This window comes from Heterocephalus glaber, unplaced genomic scaffold, assembly GCF_053883595.1.
Source record: "Heterocephalus glaber isolate CG9 unplaced genomic scaffold, H.glaber_assembly_v1.0 deba00001613, whole genome shotgun sequence".
In the NCBI taxonomy this organism is placed as follows: domain Eukaryota; kingdom Metazoa; phylum Chordata; class Mammalia; order Rodentia; family Bathyergidae; genus Heterocephalus; species Heterocephalus glaber.
This window is the reverse complement of record NW_028258384.1, coordinates 21,180,400-21,208,260: the sequence shown is the minus strand read 5'-3', so window position 1 is coordinate 21,208,260 and position 27,861 is coordinate 21,180,400. Positions and strand designations below refer to the sequence as shown.

At 36.2% G+C, this 27,861-nt stretch overlaps 1 long non-coding RNA gene and 1 pseudogene across 2 annotated transcripts in view; one reads left to right on the top strand and one right to left on the bottom strand.

The window, feature by feature from the left end:
• The first annotated feature begins 139 nt into the window (after window positions 1-139).
• Window positions 140-27,861, top strand: part of LOC147822513 (uncharacterized) — a 177,353-nt gene continuing 149,631 nt past the window's right edge. The window contains exons 1-2 of one of the 2 annotated variants that reach the window (XR_015445588.1): window positions 140-851; window positions 10,105-10,168. This is a non-coding gene — a long non-coding RNA (uncharacterized LOC147822513). Of the gene's footprint in view, window positions 852-10,104; window positions 10,440-27,861 lie in introns of both variants that reach the window. The other variant, XR_015445587.1, reaches the window with a different exon arrangement.
• On the bottom strand, window positions 6,911-9,000 carry LOC101712726 (heterogeneous nuclear ribonucleoprotein Q pseudogene; annotated as a pseudogene).

Sequence of the window (27,861 nt, the reverse complement as noted above, 5' to 3'; positions counted from 1 at the left end):
TCCTTTCTTTTTTTGCAAGAGATTTGGGAAAGGTGAAATACAACAGAGAATTATTACAATGCAATGATATTTCTGCACTGCTTGTAGGTTTAATATTTTGATTAGTTTCTCTCATAGACACTTGGTTATATATCCAAATAGATATTTCAAAATTGGTCTTGGAAGAAAAATATCTCAAAAAGAACCTGTTAATCTTTATTCATGAAAATGTAATGAGAAGTTTAAGAAAGGAGGAAGAGGATTTAACAATACCAAGTTTTTCATGAAAATTAATCTGACCTATTGCTAAACTCAAATTTCAAGCCTGAGTTTTGATACAAACTTTCTTATGGCATCATAGCTAATCTGTGATGACTGTTACATAAATAGCTTTTTTTCCCCCCATTACACCAAATACAAAATGTTCTCATTTCCAAATCCCTGAAAAGCTATTTGTAATGACATCAAATAAACAAGAATTCTTTGAAAAGAATAGACCCTTGCTACAATCAAATCAATTTCAGCATTCCTTTCCCAGAGCTATTTTGCATATTGGGTTATATAACAGTGTTAGACCTAGTAATGGTCTATTTTGGGAGCTCACCTACAATCTGGTGACATTACGGAAAAAGTATGAGATTAGAACTGTAACGTGAATAAAAAGGCAAACATTCAGAGTTTAAATGATTATGTTAGTTCTTAGCTATTTTCATTTATAAAGGTACTTTTAAAGCACTAATTAATCTGCTTAAAATCCCTGTGAACATGGCTAGGCCATGAGAAACTCGGAGTTTTAAGGAGAGAGAAGTGAAAAGTTCCAGTGGAGCTATATTTTTTCAATAGCTCATCTCTAAGCAGAATCTTCTAAGTAGGTAAGTCAATTAAATTTCTCTTATCTGAACGTTCAGGGGTTCAGTAGATTAAGAAATTCTGTTTTGTGCCAAGTACGGTGGCACATGCCTATAATCTCAGCTACCGGGGAGGCTGGAGCAGGGCAATCATAAATTCAAGGCTAGCTTGGGCAAAGTATCAAGGTGCTATCTCAAAATGAAATAAAAAGGGCTGGTGATATAGTTCAGTGGTAGAGCATTTGCCTAGCATGTGAGAGATCCTGGGTTCAGTCTTCAGTACTGCAAAACAAAACAAAAACCAGAGGCTAAAAAATTCCATTTTGCCTGAAACTCTTAGGGATAACCTAAAGCATTGTTCCACAGTAAGCCAAAGTCTCAGAATTGAGAAATCAAAGGAGCTCAGAATCATCTTGGATATTTAGACAGCTCAGGAATAATGATGGACTGATTTTTAAGCTAAATAGCAATGGTTCTGACTAGAATTGGACATATTTCTAAGCAAATAACCAGTTTACTCACCATGTTTAATTCTTTTTTTTTTCCGTGTTTAATTCTTTGCAGACAATAATTCATGTTTTAGTATGGCAGTTTCAATCAAATTTTGGGGTTAGGAAATGCGTGTGGGTGTCACTGACAGTTTGTGCCTGAGGCACAAACAAGAGGGAAGACCAAATAGAAGAGGAGATACGGTTGTGGTAGAAAATAACCAACAAATTCTTAAGGTTCCAGCCATAATTTCTACCACTGGCCCAGAGGGCAGCACGATAAAAGCATTAGCTGTTTAAAGCAATGGAATGAGTAAGAGTTAATTAAAGGAATAGAAACAAAGTTATTCTGAAAAGTGAAGAGAAATCACCACATATAACCAAGTTATGGGGAGCCATGTCAGCAACCAGTATACCACATGTAGATAAAATCTGTGACTTATATAAAATGTAGCCCAATAAATATGTCAAATCCCAGCATGATATTGTAGCAAGGAATAATGGTGAAACTGAACACATCCACACCCATGGCACTTGTATGCACATAAATGTACACACTCCCAACTTCACACTAATGTTCTGTATTTTCCTATAGTGTTATTGCTTTCTTACATACTTCAAAATTACTTATTATGTACCTCATTCCTCCATATACTGGAAACTACGAGAGTAAAATCTTTTTTTCTTTTGTTCACATAAAACTGTCCGGAACATAATCAGATCTCAATAAATATTTGCCAACTTAATGAATTAGGGGAATGAGGTTTAAGAAAGAAGTATGGCTGAGTAGTACTCCATTTTATAAAAAAACCCCACATCATTATCCAGTCTCCAGTTGATGGACAACTGGGCTGTTTCCAAGCTTTAGCTATTACAAACTGTGCCGCTATAAACATGGGTGCACATATATCACTGTGGTATAATTCTTTTAATTCTTTTGGGAAGATACCCAGCAGGAGAATAGCTGGGTCAAATGAGAGCTCTAATTCTACTTTTTAGGGAGGGCTGGAGGGTTTGAAGGGAGGGCAGAGGAATGGGGAAAAAATAAGAACCATATCATGTAAAGGTACAAATTCCCAATGATGAATGCCATCATATTGTATACTTAAAATGTACCAATAAACTTAATGAATAAAAAAGGAAAGAAGTATGTGTTATCCCAGAGTAGATGAGTGAAAGATATAAAGCACACTAAGCTCATTGTAGTGGATTGTTCATTGACTACTATTTTTAGAGCCATGTAGAATCTATCTTAAAGTACAAGTTCTCTATGGCTGCTGCTTTTCAGAAAAATAGGATGAAGACTAAGCTAGCTGATATGGGATGAGAAAGGGGGAGAAGAAAAAAAGATTCAGAGAGAATGCTTAAGGTGAGGGATGATATATTCTGTATGGTCCTATTGTCCATTCTAAGGATTTTTTCCTTCACTCAAAGTGAAGTGGGATGACATTGAAAAGTTTTGAGGCAAGCAATGACTTGATTTAGAATTCTGTTTCTACTAGATTTCTCTTGGGAAATAATTAAGAATGTGCATAAAGATTTACATTCCAGAGGGTTTCTTATGTCTTTGTTATTGTTTTGGGTTTTTTTGAGACAGGGTCTGGTTAATGCAGTTTTGGTTGGCCCTGAACTCACTATGTAGCCCAAGTTGGGCTTGAACTCACAGAGATCCTCCTGCCTCAGCCTCTAGAGTGCTGGGATTCCAGGCATGTGCCACAATGCCCAGCTCTCATGGCTTCATCATAATAACAAAAATTGAAAATAATTTAAATATTCAAATATAGAGTAAATAAATTATGGCATACTCATACAATGGAATACCATACAGCCAATTAAAAAATACTATAGAAGTATATTTATTAGCACAAAAAACCTGCCTGACATACTGACTGGAAAAAAAATCAAGTTATAAAACAGTACTGCATATGATCCCACTTGAAGGAGAAAAGTTCTGTAAGTGTATACTACAGAATGGGATTATAGACAATTTCTATGGTTATTCCTATTTTCTAAAATAAACATGTAATACTTTTATAATATAAAAGTTCAAATGCAGGGATGAACAAAGATTACAATAGACTAAAGTATCTCATAATTTAGAAAGATAACACAAGTCTAGTTTTCCCTGGAGACACACCCTCATTCATGCATATAAGATAAACATGTAACAGCATGTTATTACTGGCACTCCCTGGCTATAAATTTCTGATTGAGATTAGTATAAGTAATGAGTTAAAATTATTTAACATACTGACATAAAATCCTTCAAATGTGAGAAACGAGATTATATATCCACATGTCCATAAGATTGTTTTCAAGGTTTTGAAAATTATAGTAATAACTAATCCAATAATTAGTGTGTATTCTCACAGTGTCTCTTGTGTTTTTTTAGTTAGCTGTACAAAAAAGAAACTGGGGAGAAAATTCTCAACAGAAACAGAACAGAAAGCCAATATCTCTATATTTTCATTAAAGACTTGCTTTTTTCCTCCATAAGGCAAATAATGTATATACAGCCAACTCCAGATTATGCAGGGTCATGAGGGAGAGAAACAACATGGATAATTGAAATTTGCTGATAATTCAGAAACCTTATTTTAACTAATAGTTTGACCACCTCCTGGACAGAGCTCTTCAATAGAGCTGCTAATAAGAAACATAATTGAGTGGTTTGAGTTCATCTGCTTTCAGTTATCCTTTGCAGGTGCTAATGAACAGTGAAATGGTCAAAAGGCTATTAGCTAAAAGAAGTGCTAGGAGAAAAAGCAGGACATAGATAACCCAGAAATTAGTTGATCAACTTCAAAATGGTGAAGTTGACTACAGTGAAGATAAGTTATTAAATGTCTGCTTAACTAAATTCCATGCAGTTATACATCATAAAGTAGATCTTCATTTTAAGTTTTCACATATCCATATTCTAGCTTGGTTAACATGAATGATGGTATAGTCTTATAAATTCTCTATAACATAGTGATGTTCATTGGCAGCAATGGTAGGCTATTTATTGTCAGAGAACAGCTAATCAACTGCAAGCTCCTCTGCTAAATATGGCCAACAGGCTGCTTATGACTCAGTACTCTGGCAGACATCCCTGCTTTTAGACCAATTGGAATGTTATTGACTCACTCCCATTCTGGGACAGAATATAAGCATTGCTGGTATCCAAATTATTTTTTATTATTGCTCCAAATTCATGTTTTAGTAAACAGAATTTTGAAAGTATTGTTATGGTGAACATTTTGTGGTTTATGTCAAGCATTTGGTTTTCAAGAATTGTTGAAAATAAATGTTTTAAGTGCAATTATTTTCAAGTATTATACAATAAACTAATATTTATAAATAGATCTGTAGCAACGTTTGATTAGTAAATAAGCTCTCAAAAGCGGATATGAAAGTAATTTCCTTTTATAAGACTGTACTTTAGGATGAATTACTTGATATTCTCACTAATATTTAGAACTTCAATTATATCTACGTATGATTATTAATGCAGCTATCTATAGTGGCAGCAAAAGTATTTCCCATTTGTGTCAGTAGTTTAAAACAAAGTATACTGTAAACTAGCTGATATTTTTAAATAAAACTGTATCTGCACATCATTAGTTATCTGTTCCACAGCAATTGTGAGAGTAATCTTCATTTATAATAGTCATTTTGAGTAAATAAAATTTTTAAATCATTTTAATATCAATAGTTATCTCTTGATCTTGTCCTATAATAGTGTGTCCTTTGCCCGTATTGTGAGCAAAAGGGCAAATGAGCTAGTTTTATATAATGTGAGTAGTTTAAACCACTTGAATATTCTGGCCTTTTCCCTAACTTTTGCTTAAAACTAAAGAAAGTAAATTTCAATTATATTTTAGGCAACAATCACCAAATTCTACTTAACTGAAAAATACCCGTGATTAAATTTCTGCTTTAGTGAAAATTTTTGTAAATTATAGACCCACTGAATTTTCTTGTGTGATATACATTAATATGAGTAGATGAATGGTTAAATATATCCATATTGAGCACTTGCTATGTGCCTGACCTGAAGGTAAGTGCTTTACATATACTGACTCTTATAACACTTGCAAAACACCAATGAAGAGATGATTCTATTATATCTCTAATTTATTACAGGTGAAAAACAGATTAACTTTTCAAAATTCACCTAGAGCTCATAAATGGTAGGGATCAGATTTCCACCCAAGTAGTGGACCTCTGGAGTTGTTCTTTGTAATTCTGCACAGTGTATAGCTTCACTTAGGTTTCTGTTGCCTAAAGTGTACAGACGGAGTATTTCTCTTTCCTCTTTTTTAGGTACTTCAGGATCATCGTCCAACATTTATCTCTGTTCACTTATCAAGTGTGTCTTGTACTCAAATAGGCTCACAAAAATTCTAGTTAGTACATAGTTTTTGAATTATTTTCTATGTATTTATTACATTCAATTTATCATATACCAATTTTATGTAAACACAATTCTTGAATAGTTATCAGTTCCCCCTACTATTGAATTTGACTTTTCCCTCAATTAATCATTTCTTTTTACCTCCCCCCCCATGCTTTCAGTTCCACTGGAATGGATCTCTATTAGACAAACAAGTAAATAAACAATAAAGAAGTCATTATAATCATTCCATTTGCAAAGCACTTTCACATATGTGCCCTCAGTTTGTTCTTACAGATTTATTTGCTATTTTTTAACTATAAACGCTACTCAAGTGTAGCAGGAGTCATAGAGCGAGGGGCTAAGTTGAAGTAATATGTACTGTGGATACAAACATGTTCTGGCATATCTAGATGCCGAGTAGGACAGAACCGTCAGAGGTGTATTTATAGGAAGGCTTGAGGACTCTGATCTGAGCTATAATAAGTGAACAAATGGAAATTGATCTGTCCTCAGCACTAAGATCTCTTTTTGAGCTTTGGAAGAAAAATAACCCTCCCTTGAACAACAATTCAGTTGAATAGATGGGAAGGAATTAATTTTGCAGTGAGACATTGTTGAGGTAAATGGATTTGGTTAGAAACAAACAAACAAATGAACAAATGGTGTATATGAGAGAGCAAAGGGTGACTGAATACAGCACATGTGGATCCATGCTGTGCCCAAAAGCTCAGGGTCAGGCTGGTAGTGCCAGGTTCTGATAGATAATAGGTTAAATAAAAGAGCTGTAGAATTAGAGTCATTCTAAGAACTTGAAAGCACAAGGCAGTGCTATTTATGTTTTAGTAATACACTGATGTACAAGTAAGGACAGAAATGACTATTGGAATGGAATAGAAAAGTAACTAATGCTACAGCATCATGGCTGACATCAGAGGTGTTATGGAAGCAGTAGCTGACACTAGAGCACAGATCTAGAGCAACAGAGGCAGAGATAATGAATACCACAGGAGAAGAAAAATGACCTTAGCTATTCATAACCATGTGAGCCACTCCTTGAATCTGCTCCACTCTCTGAACCATAAGGGAGAGATTAGAAGGAGAATTGGATTTCAGAGACTTAGTTGTTGGAGGCTGAGAGATCGATTAGATTTTATTTATTATTATTGGGACTTTTAGACCAAACTTCCTTCCCTCCATCTCTACTTCTTTTCTTTTTGGAAAATAGAATAGTTTTTGTTTAATAACTTGCACTGCAGAGAAAATTGTTAAAGAAATTCATATCAAAGTCCAAGTATTAGTTCAATGTCCCGTATTTGATTCCATGATCTTCACAGGAAGGTCTTCTGCAATAGAATATGCTCCTATACAGCCGCGATATTTAAGGTTGCTTGATTTCCTTACCATTACTCCACTGCAAGCTTCTGGTGTAATCCCACATAGCAAGTCAGTCTTCATTGTAACAGGTCAGGACCGGCCTTGACCCCTTTTCCCTGCCGGCGGCCTCTTTGTTGTTGGGCACCTCCTCTAGCACCACGAACGCCTCTTGCTGATCCAGGACCTCCTCTCTGTGAATAACCGGCTCTACCGCGGAGAGGAGCAGCCCCACGACCTCTGGAAGGAGCAGCACCCCTTGCTCCTCTACCACGCCTTCCTCTAGCTCCAACTTGAAAATCTTCATAACCATAGTATGGATCTTCATATCCACCACAGTAATTATGGTAATCATAGCCATAATAATCGTAATAATCTTCATATCCATAATAATCAGGAGGATATCCATAACCACCTCTACCTCCACGCCCTCGACTTCTTGTTGGAGGGGGCATATGAGGTGGACCATAATAGTAGTAATCATCATACATTTGATTCTTTGCTGCTTGCCTCTGAGCTTTTCTTTCTTTCCTTTTCTGATCCGGTGGCTTAGCAAAAACAATTTCAATATTTTCTCCTTCCAAGTCTTTGCCATTCATTTCTTCCATAGCCTTAACAGCACCATCTCGTTCATCAAAATGAATGAAAGCATAATCTTTAAGTTTCTTCACTCGTTCCAGTTTCCCAAGCTGACTAAATGCCTTTTCTAAAATCTCTTCTGTTACAGTATTGGCAAAGTTGCGTACAAACAACACTTTTACCTTTGCCATAACTTCAGGATCAGGATCTTCTATAGGGTTGGCCCATTCAACAGTTCCAACATTTCCCCAGACCTTGACTTTACCACTCATTAGCCTACGCCTTGCCTGGGCAGCTGTTTTGTGATCTTCATATTCAAGAAAGCAAAAGCCTCTGTTTTTTTTCTTGTCATCCGGTTGGTGGTATAAAATGACGTCTGTAAGACCCTCTGTTACTTTGCTAAATTCTTCAAGAATCTGTTCCTTAGTTTTACTCTTAGGAATAGAGCCCACAAAAAGCCTGTTGTTGGCAACAGAGATGCAGACACCAATGTTTTCCAGAACGAATTTCATGATTACTACACAGTTTAACAGCCTCCTGAGCTGCTTCTTTTGTACAAAAAGTGACAAACGCATAACCTCTATTTAGACCAGTGAGTGGATCCATCATTAGACGAAGATCCCATATAGGTCCAGCTTTTTCAAATAATGGAACAAGTTCATCTTCAAATAGATCTCTTGGGATCTTCCCCACAAATATCTCAGTGCCAACAGAAGGCTGCTAACCTGAATAAATGGAATCTGGAGGTGGTCCCCCATACTTCCTCTGTCCAGTGGTTACATCAAGTGTGTAGCCTGTTCTTTCCAAGAGCGCCTTAATTTTTGCCTCATAGCAATTTGTGCCTCAGTAGCAGTAGAATCTGCTACTTTGGTCCCCTGTTTTTCTCTCTGCTTGTAAGTCTTCATGACTCCCACATAAAAAGGCACTTTTGTTCTGAACATGAGAGAGATCACTGTCTTTAAACTGTTGAAGAACTGCCAATGCACCGTCTTCATTGAACTCTTTTAAAGCTTCGATAGCTCTTTCATCTAAATCACTATGTGCAACTAACCCTGCAACATAAATTTCATCTAGTTTTTCAGCAACTTTCTGTGGTAAACCAGCATCAAGCAATGTCTGAAAATTTTCTGAATGGATAACTTCAGAAGTAGTATCCATGGGCTCTTCAGTACCATTTCCATTAACATGTTCTGTAGCCATGTTTCCAGAGATCTCCCAGTTGGGCTGCGGCGGAGGAATCCTGTCTGAGGGGATCGGGTTGCGGGAAACGCGTGCTCGCCGCTCCCTGTGTCCGGCGCGAGTGGAGCTGTTGTGAAATGGCGGCCGAAGCTCACGCCGCTGGCAGCAAACCCGACCCAGTTCCACTCTCCTCCGAGCGCGCTCCCAGTGCATGCGCGCGCCCCCGCGTGACCCCCCCCCCCCCTCGCGAGTCCGCTTCTCGCTCTCCATCTCTACTTCTTTGGTATATTCTAAAGAAATTAAAGGTTATACACATACAGATATTTATTTTATTTTATTTTTTGGTACCAGGGATCGAACTCTGGTCCTTGCGCTTACGGGGCAGGCAGCAGAACCACTGAGCTAAATCCCCAGCATTTATAATTATTTTCCCATTAATACCAAGCCCAATCAAACAAGACAAATCCTAATTCAATTTATCATATACCAATTTTATGTAAACACAATTCTTGAATAGTCATCAGTTCCTCCTGTTGTTTTTTTCCTTTTTCCATTATTTGTTTTCTTTCTTTATATCACACAATTATGGAGTGACTGTATATGTAAAGTTCTCTATGAGGCTATGGGGGGAATGGAATGGGGGTTATGACCCAGGTGCTTCCAACCTAGTGAAGGATTCAGAAAATATTCACGAATTATAAAATAGCATCCAAAAGATGAAGAAGTTCAAGAGTAGTACTGAGTAATGGCTACCCATGAAATCTCTCATGTTTTAGGTCCCAGGTTGGCAGAAGGACCCTTTTTGTATTCTAGTATGGTGGCACAATCAGTATTAGTCCTGTCTGGATCAGAAAGCAAGAAAGATAAATGAGTCACTTTCAAATTATGAGTATTATACAAACAGAATTTTTGTTATCTTGCTATGTTTCTGCTGAAGATTTTAGATCCAAGGAACCTCCATTAAGCTGTAGCATGGCATGGGGGAAAGATAGCTTTGGTTTCTGGTCTGCAGAGTAACAAGCTGTTATGGCTTGTGTCTAGATGTCCTCCAAAAGCCTCATGTGGTCATAGGTGGGGTTTTTCACAGGTGTCTGGATCTAGAATGTGAGATGCTGGGATTGATTCATAGTGCATTGCTAGGATTAAGAGCACTAGACATAAGGGTATGAGTGCTACCTGTCCTAAGGGCAGGTAGCCTAGATAAGATATAAAGGACAGAAAGAGGCTTATTGTTTACGTTGCTGACTTCTGCCTGGCATGAACTGTTTCTCCTCTCCAGTGCCACTTTGCCATGCCACTCTGCCTTGGAGCCAACCAACTATGAAGTGAAACCTCTACGAACTGTGAGCTAAATAAACCTTTGCTCTTTAACTTTGGGTATTGGGAATTTTGTCTCAGCAATGAGAAAGGCAAGTAGAACAGGAGCCATGGCACCAATGCTGGTGTGGTAAACCAAAGAATCCATGAAGGGAGCAGGGAAGAAAAGTGAAAAACAGGAGTTAAACAAATGACTGCAATCAGAATGCTGCATATTTCAAAGGAAATATACTAAGAAGAGTTCAAGGAAATGTTACCTTTATATGTAAATAAATATGGACAGTAACATTTTCTGAGGTATGTGGCTTCCTTTATAGGTAGGAAAGAAGTTTTTGGTTTTGTTATGGTTGTTCATTTTTCAATTTTTTACGAGTACATTTTTGCAGTATATAATGATTACATTCATTGTGGGGAGTTGGTACATGTACATAACACATTTTGATTTTTTTTTATCCACTTCCCACCTGTTCCACTCCTCTTTCATGATTTATTCCTCTTCCCTTTGGCAAATGTTCTATCTAGCTGTTTCCTATTATCTTTTATTTTGCTATTTAATTTATACTTTCGGTTTCTCAAATAAGGAAACCATGCGATATTTAAGCTTGTGTGTCTGATTTATTTTATTTAACATTACGGATTCAAGGTTCATCTATTTTTATTTAAAAATACTCAAATTTATTATTTATGGCACAGCCATAATCCATTGTAAATAACATATTTTAAATAAGTAACATTTTTTATCCATTCATCTGTTAATTCATCTGTTATAGGCCACTACCAAGATTTAGCTATCATGGGAAGAAAAGAGGCAAAGGGGAAGGAAGTGGGAGGGATAGGGGAAAGGATAGAAGGAAATGGGATTAATATGAGAAAATGGAAAAATAGGAACAAAATCTTTGCAAAGAGGGAGGAATGGAGGGGTTGAAGGGAGGGCTGGGCAAGGGTGAAAAATAAGAACCAAGAGAGACTATGTAAAGGTGCAAATTTCCAATGATGAATGTCATTCTATTGTATACCTAAAATGTACCAATGATTAGAATGAATAATTGATAATGTAAAATAGGAAGAAAAGGTCCAAAGGGGTAGGGGTAGTGGGAGGGGCAGGGGAAAGGAAAGAAGGGAAAGGAAAAATGCTGAGAAATGGAAAAAATGGAAATAAAGTATTTGTAAACAGGGAAGGGTGGAGGTGGTGAAGGGAGGGCTAGGAATGAGGAAAAAACAAGAACCAAGATGCATTATGTAAAGGTACAGTTCCCAATGAGAAATGTAATTGTGTTGTATACCTAAAATGCACCAATAAAAGAATTTAACAAACAAAAAAAAAGATTTAGCTATCATGAATTGTGCTGCTATAAACATCGGTATGCAAATATCACTGTAATATGATGTCTTTAACTCTGTCAGGAAGATATCTACATGGGGTGGTCCAATAAAATTTCTATTTTTAGTTTTTTGAGAAATCTCCATACTGATTTCCACAGTGGTTTACTGGTTCATATTCCCACCAACAATGTAGAAGGGTTCATTTTTCCCTGCAGGCTTACCAGCATTTGTTATGATTTCTTGATGATACCTATTCTTCTGGAGTATGGTAGAATCTCAGTGTTGTTTTAATTTGCATTTCTCTAGTGGCCAGAGATAGTGAACATTTTTTCATGTTTTTATTGGCCCTTTGTACTACTGGGAAGTATCTATTCATTTCAGTTGCCCTTTTTATTATGGGCAATAACTGGCTGGCAAAATTTTTTCACTTTCTGTAGATTGTCTCTTCACTCTGTTGATTGTTTCCTTTGCTGTGCAGAAGATTTTTAAATTTGATAATACTGTTTGTGATTCTTGAATTTTTCTTGTGCAATTGGAGTCCTGTTCAGAAAATCCTTGCCTATACCTATGACTATAAAAGTTTGACTTATTCTTATCTTTCAGTAGATTAAGTACTTCTATTTTAATATTTGGGTATTTAATGTATTTTGATTTTTGCTTATTACATGGTGAGTGATATGGGTCTAGATACAATCTTCTTCATGTGTATAACCAGTTTCTCAGTTGTATTTATTAAAGAGGCTATCTTCTTTCCAATGTATGTTTTTGGACTCTTTGTCAAAGATCAGATAGGTGAAGGGCTGGGGATTAACTCAGTGGTTTCATCGCCTGCTGCGCAAGTGCAAGGACCTGAGTTCGATCCCTGGTACAAAAAAAAAAAAGATCAGATAGGTGAATATGTTTGGGGTTGTTGCTGCCACTTCTATTTCATTGGTCCACATATCTGTTTTTGTGCCAGTACCATTCTGTTTTTATCACTGTAAGCTTTGTCATATAACTTGAAGTCTGGGATTGTGATGCCTCTTCCTTTGCTCTTATTGCCCAGGACTGCTTTTACTACTCTTGGTCTCTTTGGTTCCATATGCATTTTAGGATTATTTTCCCTAGTTCTGTGAGGAATGTTGTTGGTACTTTGATTGAGATTCCATTAAAACAGTTTTGGGAGCATGACCGTTTTTACATTATTGTTTCTGCCTATCCAGGAGCAGGGAATATTTTTCCATTTTCTGATGTCCTTTTTGATCACCTTTTTCAGAGTATTGTAGATTTTATTGTAGAGGTCTTTCACTTCCTTAGTTAAGTTAATTCCTAAGTATTTAGTTTTCTTTTTATGCTATTGAGAATGGCATTAATTTCCTAAATTTTCCTCAGTGCTTTTGTTATTGGTATACAGGAATGCTATTGATTTTTGTATCCTGCTACATTACTGAATTTAGTTATTAATTCTGGGGATGTTTTGGTAGAATTTTTTGTATCTTCTGTGTAAAGGATCATGTCATTTGCAAATAATGGCAAGTTGACTACCTCCTTTCCTATATGTATCCCTTTTGTTTGTTTATCTTGCCTGGTTGCTCTGTTTAATATTTTGAGTACTCTATTGAACATGAGTGGTGATAATGAACATCCTTGTCTTGTTCCTTATTTTAGAGGGAAAGCTTTCAACTTTCCCCTATTTAATATGATGTTGACAATAGGTTTGTCATAAATAGCTTTTGCCAGATTGACATAAGGTCCAAGAATAAGCTAGCTTTCATAAATGAGTTTGGCAGTACTCTTTCTTTTTCAATTTCATTAAACAATTTGAAGAGTATTGGTGTTAGATCTTCCCCAACATTCTTGTAGCATTCAGTGGTGAATCCACTGGGTCCTGGGCTTTTCTTTGTTGTTAGATATTTTATTGCCTTAATTTCATTGGTTATTACTGGCTTATACAGGGTTTTTATATCTTCTTGGTTCAGTTTTGGTAATTCTTATATATCCAGGAATCTATCCATTTCTTCTCAATTCTCTGATTTATTGGATTATGAGTTTTCAAAGTACTTACTAACAACCTTCTGGATTTTGGCAGTGTCCACTGTGATTTCATCTCTTTCATTTCTAATCACATTGATTTGTGGGATTTAGCTCAGTGGTGTTGCTGCCTGCCTTCCAAGTACAAGGTTCCGAGTTTGATCCCTGGTACCAAAAAAAAAAAAAAGAGCAACACATTGATTTGAATCTTTTTTTGGTAACCTTGGCTAATTATATATTTTGTTTATTCTTTTAAATAACCATTTCTTTAATTTGTAGAATATATATATGTGTGTGTATATATATATTCATTTCTGAATGAATTCAGAATATTCAATTTCTGCTCTGATCTTTATAATTTCCTTCCTAGTACTAACTTTGGATTTGGATTGTTCTTGTTTTTCTAGGACCTTAAGGTACATCATTAGGTTATCTATTTGGGCTCACTCTGATTTTCTGATGTAGGCATTCATAGTTATGAACTTCCCTCTTAGGACTGAGTTCATTGTTTCCCATGTTCTGATATGTGGTACTGGCAGGGTAGTTTGATTCTAGGCAGTATTTAATTTCTTCCTTGATTTCTTCTGTAATCCATTGATTATTCAAGAGTGTACTATTTAATTTCCATATATTTGGATGATTTTGTGTTTTTTCTTGCCATTGATTTCTAGTTTCATTGCATTATGATCTGATAATATACTAAGATTATGATAGGATTATATTGAGTCTTTTGTACTTCCTTAATTATGCTTTATGGGCTAGCATGTGGTCTATTTTGGAGAAAGATCCATGTGCTGCTGAAAAGAATGTGTACTGTGTTATTGGGTGGAACACTGTAGATATCTATTAAGTCCATTTGTCTGAAGTTGTGATTCAACTCTATTCATTGATTTTTTTTGTCTAGTTGATCTATTTGTGATAGTGGAGTATTGAGGTTCTGATTAGTTTTACATTGAAGTCCACTTTGTTTGAAAATAGAATAGCTAATTCCTGCTTGTTTTGGGGTCTTGTAATATTGTTTTCCATCATTGATTTTTAGTCTATGAATGCATTTTGGATGAAATATGTTTTTAGAAAGCAGCATAACATTGGTTTTTGTTTTTTGATCCATTCTACCAATCTGTGTCTTTTGATTGGAGAGTTGAGATCATTCACATTCAGAGTTTTTACTGAAAGTTATTGAAGTATTCTTGTCAGTGCACTATTTTCACGTTACCGATTCCTTTTCCTCTTCTGTATAAATGTTCGTCCTGCCTGGTATTCCATTAGACTTTAGGAATTGTCAGCTTCATTGTCTCTTTCAAGGATATCCTTGAAACTGTTTTGGAGTGCTGGTTTCATTGTCATGAATTTTTAAAGGTTGGCTTTGTCATGGAAATATATTATTTCTTCACCCATTTTGAGAGACAGTTTTGCAAGATATATCAGTCTGAGTTGGAAGTTATTTTCTTTAGGCCTTAAAACACTTCACTCTAAGCTCTCCTGACCTCTAAGGTTTATATTGAGAAGTCTACTGTAATTCTAATGAGTTTATGTTTATAAGTGATTTTTTTTTGCTTTCCTCTAACAGCTTTTAAAATTCTGTCCTAGTATTGGGCTTCTAGAATTTTTGTCTATGATGTATTATGGAGAGGTTTTTTCTGATTGTGGTTATTTATGGTTCTATATATCTTGCCTATTTTTATGTTAAATTCTTTCCCCATATTTGGAAATTTTTTTGCTATTGTTTCTGTAAACAGCTTTGTTGTGCCATTTGCGTTGTCTTCTGCTTTTTCATTAATTCCAATTAATCTTAGATGAACCTTCTTTGCATCATTTAGAAGCTGCTGTATTCATTTTCCATATTTTCTTGATCTTTTAAGGTATCTCTGAGTATATGACCATCTCTATCAGCCTTATCTAATAGTTCTGATAACTTCTCTTTACATCTATCATTTCTGTTGCCCACAGTTTTTTTGTGTGTGTGTGTTTTAATTTTCTTTTTATTGTCATAAAAAGTATGTAACATTAAACTCTCTGTCTTTAGGTGCACTTCTCGGTGGTGATGTGCACATACATTTATATTGTGTGGCTCTCACTGCCATCCATCCCTAAGCCTTTCCATCTTGCAAAACTGACACTCTGCACCCAGAAACACTGACTCCCCATTTCCTCCCCAATAGTAACTTCTATTCTACTTTCGGTCCCTGTAAATTTGTATATTTTGGGATCCTCACATAAGTGGAATCATACAGAGCTCATCCCTTTGTGACTGACTCATTTTCTTAGTATGATATTTTCAAAGCTCATTTGTATTGTAGGATGTGCTGGGCTTTCACTCACCATGTGGCCAAATAACCTTCCATTCCCCCCACAGTTTTTTTTTTTTTTTGGCTTGTGTCTAGATGTCCCCCCAAAGCCTCATGCCTCATGCAGTCATAGGGTGACCTTTCAGAGGTGGCTGGATCTAGAGTATGTGACTTGGGGATTAAGGGTGTATGATTACTAAATTAGTGTACTGATTGTTTTGGCATAGTTCTGGGTGTGCATAATAGGAAGGCCCACACTGCATATGAGTGCTACCTCCCCTAAGGGTGTGTAGCCTGGATAGAATATAAGGAACAAAAGAAGGCTGCTACTATTGCTTGCTAGTTGCTGCTTTTGCTGTCTTCTGCCTGCCATGAAGAGTTTTTCTTCTGTGATGCCACTCTGCCTTGGAGCCAGCCAATTAAGGACTGAAATCTCTACAAACTACCATCCAACATAAATCTTTCCTATTTTAACTTTGAGTTTCAGGTATTTTGTCTCAGCAATGAAAAAAGTAACTGAGACAGTTTCAGTAGAAGTTTTTATCTCCTAGATTTCTGTTTGGTATTTTTTACAGACACAAATTCTTTGCTAACCTGGTCATTTGTGTTTTGTATTATTTTGTTTTGCTCAGCTGGCTTTTTATTAGTGCCATCTGTAAGGTTACTGATCATTCTGTTTATTATATCCATTATCTTTTTAGTTGTATTATGTTTGAGCACACCGAGCACCTTATTGATCTATGTTTTTCTCCTCTGTTATCATTTTGTAAAATTTAGCTGTTTGGCTTTTGATTTCCTTCCCGTTGATGCCCCATGGATCAGCTTTAGGGGAGTTGGGAGTTTTTGGAGGCATTTTGTTATTTTTTCTTCTCATGTTTCTCTCTCTCTCTGTGTTTGTTTGTGTGTGTGTGTGTGTGTGTGTGTGTGTGTGTATGTGTGGATGCGTGTGTGGGTGTGGTGAGGTTTGCAGGTCAACTAAAGTGGAAAGTCTTTTTTGTTAGTGTGGAGATTTCTTCAGTTAGTATCTGCTTTTTAGTGGTGCACTCTGGGCATGACTAACTTTATGCCTTTGCCTCTGTTCCAAGGCCCAAAAACCTCCATAAATTTGGGAAGGGGGAGTGTGCAGTATAATTTGTCCAGCACCCAGTTCTCTGGAAATGAACTACAATATTATTGATGACATGTGGTTGCTTCGGCAGCACATATACTAAAAAAAATATTATTGACAGTGGCCGGGGATTTAGCTCAGTGGTTTCGCCACCTGCTGCACAAGCCCAAGGACCTGAGTTCGACCCCTGGTACCAAAAAAATATATATATATTATTGATGACACAACAACAAATCAGATATTGGCATTCAGTAAAAAACAATGAATAGTGGCAATTATGCCACCATGGCAATTGCAACAAAATCAGCAAGACTAATAGAGTCAAAGATGGACATTTATATACCATAATAATCAGTAGAAGGCACCTCTCTACTACCCTTTAGTATAGAAAAGAGATCTATAATTATAATATAAACACAAGGACAAAACAAATATTGACTTATAGTGAATATCTACTAAATGCAGTAATTATACCACCATTAACAATAGAAAAGAAATCACCAATAATTGCATAGAGTTAACTAAATAGCTAAAGATTAATAAAGCTTAATAGAAATATTAGTAAAGATGGAGTGGGTGGGAAATGGGAGAAAGAAGGAAGTAAAATTTGAAAAATAAAGAAAAGTTGAGAAAGAGATAGAAGTGAAATAAACGATCGTATTACGGAGTAGAACAATTGATAAAATTAGATAAACATAACAAAAGAACAGAGAAGAATAAAACAAAAAGAAAGAGCAAAATAAAGAAAAAAAAAGAAAAAAAGAAAGAAAATGCCCCCTCAAACCAATGAAGAAAGAAAGAAAAAGAAAGAAAGAAAGAAAGAAAGAAAAAGAAAGAAACAATGAGATATGAGCCTAAAAAGAATTCTCTGTGGGGGCCAGGGATTTAACTCAGTGGTTTTGCTGCCTGCTGCATAAGCGCTAGGACCAGAGTTCGATTCCTGGTACCAAAAAAAAAAAAATTCTCTGTGGTTTTGAATGAGTGATTTCTTTTCAGGGTCTGCAGTACTGTATTGGAGACTGCAGGTTTGGGGAGGGATAGTGAGTCATTTCTAAAACTTACTTTGTTTCCACACTCACATTTTTGTGTGTGAATGCTGAATCATTCTCTGCCTTTCCTGCTGTGTATGGTTGGTCAATAATTTCTGGCTATATTCACTCTGGCAGCTCCAGTTTCCATATTTTTCTGTGCACCCCATGTCATGGCTTTCTCTGCCTATCTTTTTTTTTTCTGCCTATCTTTATAGCTTGTGAGTTTGTGAGGTGCCCTCCCCCTGCTCCAGAGTTCCCTCTATCTGTACACCCTAGGCTGTGGCAACCATCTAAGCCCAGCTATATCCTTGCTCACATTGGTAGATGGGGAAAGCAAACAGACCACTGAATTCTGTGTTGGACATAGGCAGCAGAATGGGGACACACATACAGACACACAGACACAGACACAGACACAGACAGACAGACAGGCGCACACACACACACACACACACACACACAATTTGAGAAGAGCAATAACCAAGAATTTCTCCCAAGAAATTGTATCTAACTTTGCATAACACAGAACAATTTCCATACATTGTAGTTTCTTAGAGGTCATCAAAATGACTGCAATCATCTGGGGTAGACTTTAATTTTTGTTTTACTTTTTTTGGAGTTTTTCTTGAGTAAGTCTGGTAGCTGTTCAACATTTTAACCTTTTTTTCCATGTTTGAGGATTTCCCCACAGTGTGAGTATAAGGAGAAGGCCAGACTCATCTTTACAGGCGCTGAAAAGGCCACATCCTCACTATCCCTGCCTCTACCCATAGGACAGAAGTACATGATTCAAGTTAAACCCATCAAGTTCTATTAGGGGCTTGGGATATAAGACAAAAAAGCAGAAACAGGGAAGACTTCCTTCTTCTGATGACAGAGGATGTTGAATGCAACATCCAATATTCAATAATAGTAAGTTCAGCACTCTACTCAACAGGTTGTTTCCATGGCATAGTGTGGGTTGTAGTGCTGATGTCTATCCTGTTGCAATTTCTGTATTCATAGTGATCCTAGGTCTTTGACTTTCCTATGAATTCTGTGAAGTAGCTAGTACTCTTTCATAAATTCCTTGTTTGCTTGTATTAACCAGAATCATGTTCTGCTGCTTGAAATTAAGAACCTTGTGAATCTACACAATAATTTTATAGTCAGCATTACTGTAGCCCCTAAATGTGACCAAGATATACCTACTTTGCTTATAAATATAGATAACAATAACTATATTAACCATTAGTAGATTAAATTTGGTTTTATATGGAAATAATCTATCATATCTACAGAGGCTTAAGAATACAGAGGTATTTTTTCCACTAAAAACTGTTTATAAAGAACACCAATAAGTTAAAATAAATTAGTATCTTAATAGATGATTAAAATAACATTTAATACCCAGTCCTTCAGTTCCAGAATAATTAATAATTAAGTACCCACTACATGCCATGATCCAGGCTCTTGTTATACAGATGAGTAAAACATAATCACCTACCTCATAGAGCCAGTGGCCTAACAAAAACAAAGATGAGTGACATATATAAAATATAATGTGTTCAGTGTTTTGGTAAAGCTTTGTACACATTACTTTTGTGGCACAAGTAAGTGATTCAACATAATGAAAAGATTCAAGAAAGGATTCTTGAATAGACAATTTAGAATAAATAAAGATAAAGGCAGACTATATGTGGTGGGACAAGACAGAGTAGAAGATTGGATTGCTTAGAAATTGCCTTTCATCTTTATTTCCTTTCTATGGCTCCCACCATAATCTAAACCACTATAATCTCTAGCCTTGACTCTTGCATTTTTGTTTGTTTGTTTTTTGTTTTGAGACAGGTTCTCATTGTGTGGTTTAGGCTGGCCTTGAATTCACTATGTAGTCCAGGCTGGCCTCAAACTCATTTTGATCCTCCTGTATCAGTCTTTCAAGTGCTGGGATGACAGGTGTGCACCACCACAGCTGGGCTAGACTTGTAAAAATAGTTGCCTAACTCTATTTTCTATTCATCATCTTTCCCCTTCTAATTAATTGTGTGCATAGCTGAAAAAGTGAACATTAAGAATATAAATTAAATCATACCACTCCATACTTAAAATTCTTCAGTGGGTCTGTGTTGCTCTTGGAATAAAATATGATCTTATCCCACCCAGCACTTACTCTACTCTTCAACCTCACTCGTATCATTTTGTCTGTTCCTCTCTAGTCTCTAGTAACTGTGCTTTCATTTCTTGCTGGAACACATCAAACTATTTCCTGCCTTTGGTCCTTGGTATTACTGTTCCTTTACCCCAACATTTCCCAGCCCCACAGCCCTCATTTTCATAGGTCGGGTTGTACTTCAACTGTCATATCCTTAGTAAGACCTTAACTGAGCCTTTTCTCCCATTTACTCCTTGCTACCCAGTTTGATTTCATCATATAATGACAGTCTTCACATTTATTATTTGTTTTATTTTTATACTTCTCTATTACAATGTAAGTTTCTTGGCTACTGGGAACTTGACTGTTTTATTCACCATTATGTCTGTCCCTGTAACTCAAACTAGTGGCTGGCATGTAATAGCTTCTCAATAAATGAGTGTTCAATGAATTCATCTTGCATAGCAAAAGACTGTCAGTAATTGTAAAATACAAATATCAAACTAGAGAAAATGTTTGTAGAATATAGGCAATATATATTTTCTTTTCTTTTTCTTAAATTCTTTTATTGGTACATTGTAGGTATACAACACAATTACATTTCTCATTGGGAATTGTACCTTTACATAATGCATCTTGGTTCTTGTTTTTTCCTCATTCCAAGCCCTCCCTTCACCCCCTCCACCCTTCCCTATTTACAAATACTTTATTTCCATTTTTTCCATTTCTCAGCATTTTTCCTTTCCCTTCCTTCCTTTCCCCTGCCCCTCCCACTACCCCTACCCCTTTGGACCTTTTCTTCCTATTTTGCATTATCAATTATTCATTCTAATCATTGGTACATTTTAGGTATACAATATAATGACATTCATCATTGGAAATTTGCACCTTTCCATAATCTCTCTTGGTTCTTATTTTTCACCCTTGCCCAGCCCTCCCTTGAACCCCTCCATTCCTCTCTCTTTACAAAGATTTTGTTCCTATTTTTCCATTTTCTCATATTAATCCCACTCCCTTCTATCCTTTCCCCTATTCTTCCCACTTCCTTCCCCTTTGCCCCTTTTCTTCCTATTTCACATTACCTATTATACATTTTAGTCCTTATTTACACTTTCAGTTTCTCACACCAGAGAAACTATTCAGTATTTATACATGTGTGTCCTATCTATTTCACTTAAGAGTATTGCCTCAATGTGCATCCACTTAGCTATAAATGTCTCTAATTTCTCATTTTTGATGGCTGAGTAGTACTCCATTTTATTAAAAAAAACACATTTTCTTTATCCAGTCTCCAGTTGATGGGCATTTGGGCTGTTTCCAAGTTTTAGCTATCACAAACTGTGCTGCTATGAACATGGGCACACATATATCACTGTGGTATGATTCTTTTAATTCTTTGGGGAAGATCCCCAGCAGTGGAATAGCTGTGTCAAATGGGACTTTCAGAAATTCATTTGGAACAAGAAGAGACCCAGAATAGCAAAAGCAATTCTAGGTAACAGAGACATGGCAGGGGGTATCACAATCCCCAACCTGCAGCTATACTACAAAGCTATTGTGATAAAAACAGCATGGTACTGGCAAAGAAACAGACTTGAGGACCAGTGGAACAGATTAGAAGATGCAGAAACAATGCCAGACACACTCAGCCATCTCATCTTCGACAAAGGAGCCAAACACCCTCACTGGAGGAAAGATAGCCTCTTTAATAAATGGTGCTGGAAAAATTGAGCTTCAACTTGCCAAAGATTAAAACTAGACCTGTATCTCTCACCACGCACTAAACTAAAATCAAAATGGATTAAAGATCTAAATATTAGAATAGAAACTCTGAACCAGTTGGAACAGAGGTTAGGTAGAACCCTTGAAGACATCAGTGTAGGAAAAGATTTCATGAACAAAACCTCAGTTGCCCGTGAACTAGCACAAACAATCAACAAGTGGGATCTCTTCTTATTAAAAAGCTTCTGCACAGCAAGAGAAACCACCAGCAGTGTGAAGAGACAACCCACAATGTGGGAAAAAGTCTTCACCTGCTCTTCCTCAGACAAAGGTCTACTATCTCGAATCTATAAAGAACTTAAAAAGATCAGACTTCTCAAATTTAAACACCCAATCGAAAAATGGGCATCTGAAATGAACAGACATTTCTCAGACAAAGAAGTAGAAATAGCAAATAAATACATGAAAAAATGTTCAACATCACTGGTCATTTGAGAGATGCAAATGAAAACAATGCTGAGATTCCACTTCACTCCAGAAAGAATGGCTGCTATCATGAAATCAACCAATAACAAATACTGGCAGGGCTGTGGGGAAAGAGGAACCCTGCTCCACTGCTGGTGGGAGTGTAGACTGGTGCAAGCACTGTGGAAATCAGTATGGAGATACCTCAAAGAACTAGGACGGTAATATATATTTTCTGAAGGGTTAATATCGGCACACATACAGAGCTGCTATGTAGCAATAAGGAAAGTATAGCAACCAAATCAAATGTGCACAAAGGATATGAACAGACAACTCATGGAAGCAAGAGTACAAATGACTTCTACACATGCAAAATGTCTTTAGCCTGCTAATCACAAAATATATATATATATATATATATATATATACATTTTTGGTACCGGGGATCGAACTCAGGACCTTGTGCTTTCAAGGCAGGTGCCAGAACCACTGAGCTAAATCCCCGGGCCCACAAAATATAATTTTTAAAAAAATTAAATATTTTAACCTATTTGATTGGCTAATATTGATATCAGCTTTAATATTCAATGTTTACAGTCTCATGTACTATTTATAAAAGTGTGGATTGGTAAGTCTTTCTAAAAGACAATTTGATATTATTCTTTCAATTTAATTTTTACATACCTTTTGATCTAGCATTTGCACTTTCAGTAGTTTTTCCTATGGGAAAAGATAAGTTTGTGTAGATATAAGGTATTATTTTTCTTTATGTGCATCAACAAAAGACTGGTTAACTATATTATGGTAATGTGTACTATGTAATGATAATATCATGAAGCATTTCTACATGTAGTGGTTTGCAAGACTAGAATATGACCTTGGACTTCATCACTGTACTTTTTCTTCCTTTCATTTTCTGAACTTACTGACCTTTCTCTGACCTTTGGAGACAAATTGGCATAGTTATACCAAGAAATAAAATGGAAAGAGAGAATATAGACTCATAATTTTATTTTATTTTTTTCCATAAGATGAGCCTGAAGCAAGAGGGAAGGCCCTCTAGAAAGCAGAACATTAAGTTCATCACGATACAAAGATTACAAAGAAAATGGGAGGAGAAAAGACCCTGTCTGTTCACTGCAATTCTAGTTTTTGTTTGTTTGTTTGTTTTGTTTTTTGAGACAGGGTCTCGCTATGTAGTTCAGGCCGACCTTGAACTCACTGTGTAGCCCAGGCTAGCCTCAAACTCAGGCAATCCTCCTGCCTCAGCCTCCTGAATGCTAGGATTACAGACATGTGCCACCTTGCCCGGCTTCTACTCCTAGTTCTTAGAAGAGATTAGATTAGAGTCACTGGCAGGATAGAATGTACATAGGGGCTGAAGGATAAATCCTTGGCATCACAAGCTAGATAATGACAATCTTAGGAGAATATGCCTTACCACCTCCTTGACTTTCTGCTAGAGATACTTTCTCAATAGTGGCAACAGAGAGGGGGAGTCTCACTGAGTTAAGGAGATAGGGATAAGAGTTTAGGGAGGCCAGGGCAACTAGAACTTATGAGAGAGTACTGGAGAGGAGGGAGCTGGGTAGAGAAATGGCTTCAGAAATCTACACAAGATTCTCTTTAAGCCTTTGGTTGAAATAAGTCTGTGCATATGTAGGGTGAAACTCCAACAGTCTGGGCAAAGAACAACTATTATCAGGAAGCTGTAAGCCAGATAGTTTCACAAGTACACACAGGTTTGGGAATCATTTTGGTTCCAACTGGCCAGAAAGGTGAGACACTGTTGACTCTCTAGGGCATTCTGTAAAGATCTCAGAAGATCATGCCTTAGTACTGGGGCTAAAAAGAGCTTAAACACAAGCCACAGAAACACCAACATGATCTTCATTTTACTTAACTGCTTGCCAGGATAAAACCCTATATTTTGAAAGGAATTTGTAAAATCTAGTAATCTATAACATAAAATTCACACAGTCTGCCACTCAGTAAAATAATTATTATACATGTGAAGAAACAGGATAGTCTGACCTCTAAACATAAGGAAAATGGATCCAGAAATGAGACGAGATGGGATTATCAAACAAAAACATTAAAAGAGCTATTTATAGTTCATATACTTTTAGAGGTAAAAAATTCAAAATAAAGGAAACCATGAATAAAATAAAATGAGAAGAGAAATGGAAGATAAAAAAAAAGAACATATAGCAATGAAAAATACAATATCTGAAATGAAAATTTCATATTTGGGGGATTGACAGCCCTAGACATTGCAGAAGCAAAGACCAATATACTTGGAAGTAGCAATAGAAAGTTTGCAAAGTGAACCCAGCATGATGGCCCATTGTACTCTAGAGGCTGAGGTGGAAGGATCACAAACTTGAGTCCAGCTGGAACAATTTATCAAGACTTTGTCTCAAAATAAAAATTGGAAAAAAAGGACCAAGGATGTACCTCAGTGGTAGAGTACTTGCCTAGCATACGAGAGACCCTAGGTTCTAACCCTAGAACCTCAAGAAAAAAGATACTGAAGTGTTAAAAAAATAAAAAGAGGGCCAGGGATTTAGCTCAGTGGCAAAATGCCTGCCTTGCAAGAACAAGGTCCTGAGTTCAATTTCTGGTACAATAAATAAATAAATAAGTGAGACTCAATGACCCTATGAAGTAGTCTTAACATACTTGTAATTGGAGTCCTAGAAGACTGTAGGGGGAGAAAAGAATATTGGAAAAAATAACAGCCAAACATTTTCTAAATTTGATGAAAACTTCAAATGCAAACATCCAAGAGCTCAGCCAATTCAATACAAGATAAATGAAGTGGCCATTCGTTTTTATTTGCTTGTTTTACTGTTCCCTTAATACTAGCATATGAACTGGTTTTTATTGTTTTCTTAGTTCTATATTTCCTTGTTTTTGACTCTGATCTAGTATTTTTTCTGATTTTTAAACATTTCCTGCTGTCTAGACCAAAGGAATGGTAATGCCCATGCTGACAAAATTCTTCCCTCAGGAAGGCATTCTCTATAGTCTCTATTTGCCACTGTGCCATGTTAGATTTGGCACCTGATGTAAGTCCCCTGGGCCATAGCAATGACTTTGTGTTGTTATATTTCTTTTATAGTGTATCTGGTAAAATTACTACTCTAATTTTATTGAATATTTTGAATAATAAGATTTTTACCTATTGCTTTTTTTACTTTGGGCCTTGTATATAAGCCAATCAATAAATACAGGTTTATTGATTGGTTAGGCCAAAGATCCTCAAACTCTAGCATGTATCAAAATCATGTGGAAAGTTGATAAATCACAGATTTCTGAGCCACATCCCCAGAGTTTATAATTCATTAAATCTGGTAAAGCCTGATGATTTGCATTTCTCTCTGTAAATCCTATCTCTTCCATACAGAAATTTCTTTTCACCCAGAATAGTACCTCTTCTTTCATTTATATCCTTTATATACATCCATTTATATCCTTTCTATATATCTTAATGATATTTATCATAGTATTTCTAATTTATAAGTTGTCTATGTAATGTGTTAATCTTTAATACAAAATTGTTTTTGAAGATAGAAGCCATTTTTTTTTTTTGGTACCGGGGATCAAACTCAGGACCTTGTGCTTGAGAGGCAGGTGGCAGAACCACTGAGCTAAATCTCCAGCCCCTAGAAGACAGTTTTGAAGCCATACATATAAGTGTTCAATGCCCAGAAAATGTGTGTTGAGAGAAATAATGAATCAGTGAATAATTGCATGGCAGAGAATGAATGCAGAAGTAGTTTTTTAAAAGCCAGAGCAGGTAACAGATTGACGTTTTTCCAAGTATATACCACAATGTGTGTATTTTCGTATTGAGAAAATGAACCACTTATTATAAAATAATAATTAGATAATAGAAGTGGACACAGAAACAAAAAAACCCCCAAAACCAAAAACCTCCTCCAAACTCAGTTCTTGCTACTTTCTATATACCAGGTAAATGAAGTGTTAGTTTGCATACTTGAATTAAGAAGAATAATGTCTTGTTTAACCGGTGTCTAATTATTCTACATGTTTAATTCTAATTTTTGTTAGTGGCTCATTTTAACTGCTAAGGAAGGTCAAATATTTCCCCAAAAACTCCATCTTTTATACAGAACAATGCACAAAGAATACATAATTCTCAAGAGAGCTTTTGGTGTGAGAAACAAAGAAGTAAAAATTTAAGCCTTCTGAGGTGGCACACACCTGTAACTCCAGCTATTGGGGAGAATGAGGCAGGAGGACTGGAAGCTCGAGGATAGCTTGGGCAACTTAGAAAGATCTTGTCTTGGCCAAGGCTTTAGTTCAGTGGTTCCGGCACCTGCTGCACAAGCGCAAGGTCCCAAGTTTGATCCCTGGTACCTCCCCGCCCCCCCAAAAAAGAAAAGAAAGATGATCCTGTCTCAAAATTAAAAAAAAAAAAAATATATATATATACATATATATACATATATATATATACATATATATATATATACGTATATATATATATATATATATATAGTATCAGGGCATTTGTGTAGTTTGCATAAGGCCCTGTGTTTGATTCCCAGTACCTAACAAACAAACAACCAAACAAACCCAACAAAAAGTTTCAGGTTCAGGTGTGCTCTTACTTGAAAGGTGTGGTAAGATGAGCCTTTTCCAAAGAACCCATGTTCTCCTTTTTATTTGTACAATCAAGTGAATATATAAGGTTAGTGTCAGATGCACACAGGGTAGTTTAAGCAAATTCTACTTTAAGCTTCTCAGGAAAGATTTTTTCTTTTTGTCTGTACTCTCCCTATTAGAGTGTAAGACCTCAGGATAAAGGAAAGAGAGAGGTCAAGACCAGGGATTGGTCCTTAGGAAAAAGGCTAAGAAGCCCTTCTTCTACTCTGGATGCTAGACTAGGATGGATGTTGGGTAAATAAAAAGTCGCCTTCATTCATTTATGATCCAGCCCACTTGAATTTGAGATTATATAGAGATTTGAGGCCATGGTTCTGACTTGAATGTAGCATTCACCTGCCAGTATCTACTCTGTCTTACATATACTCCTCAGGAATTTCCTACAGGAGCAAGCAGCATGATGGAATTCTGAAGTTTCAAAAGAATTGAGATCAGAACCATCTCTCTGTCAGCACTATGGCTAACATATGTATCCTGAGATAGTCAAACATGTAGGAATGAAGTCTGTTTCACTAAAGGATATGATCACAAACATTTCAATAGGTAAATTCTTTGTGAAAATGAAATAGTATCATTATTTCAATTGAATAAGTACATTATTATTAAGAATTTGATGGCTGTGTCATTTCTGTTACAAAACCTGAGTTTTGTGATAGATAGTATAAATATCACAATAACAAGCTGAATTATTTTATTATAGGTTCCTTATTATTTTATTCCCCTGGGGGACATAGTTCTTTTAAGCTTATTTTTGACATAATTCTTTTAAAAAGTGTCCTCTTCATTTCTAGAAGTTCTCTAACAATCAATATTTTGGTATTATGAAGAGTTATCGTTAGTGCCAGCTTATCAATAAAACCATTTTCATGAGTAAGTCTAAATGATCTTGTACTATTGTAAAAGAGCACAGTTGGAATAAATTATAATTACATATCTTTTATGG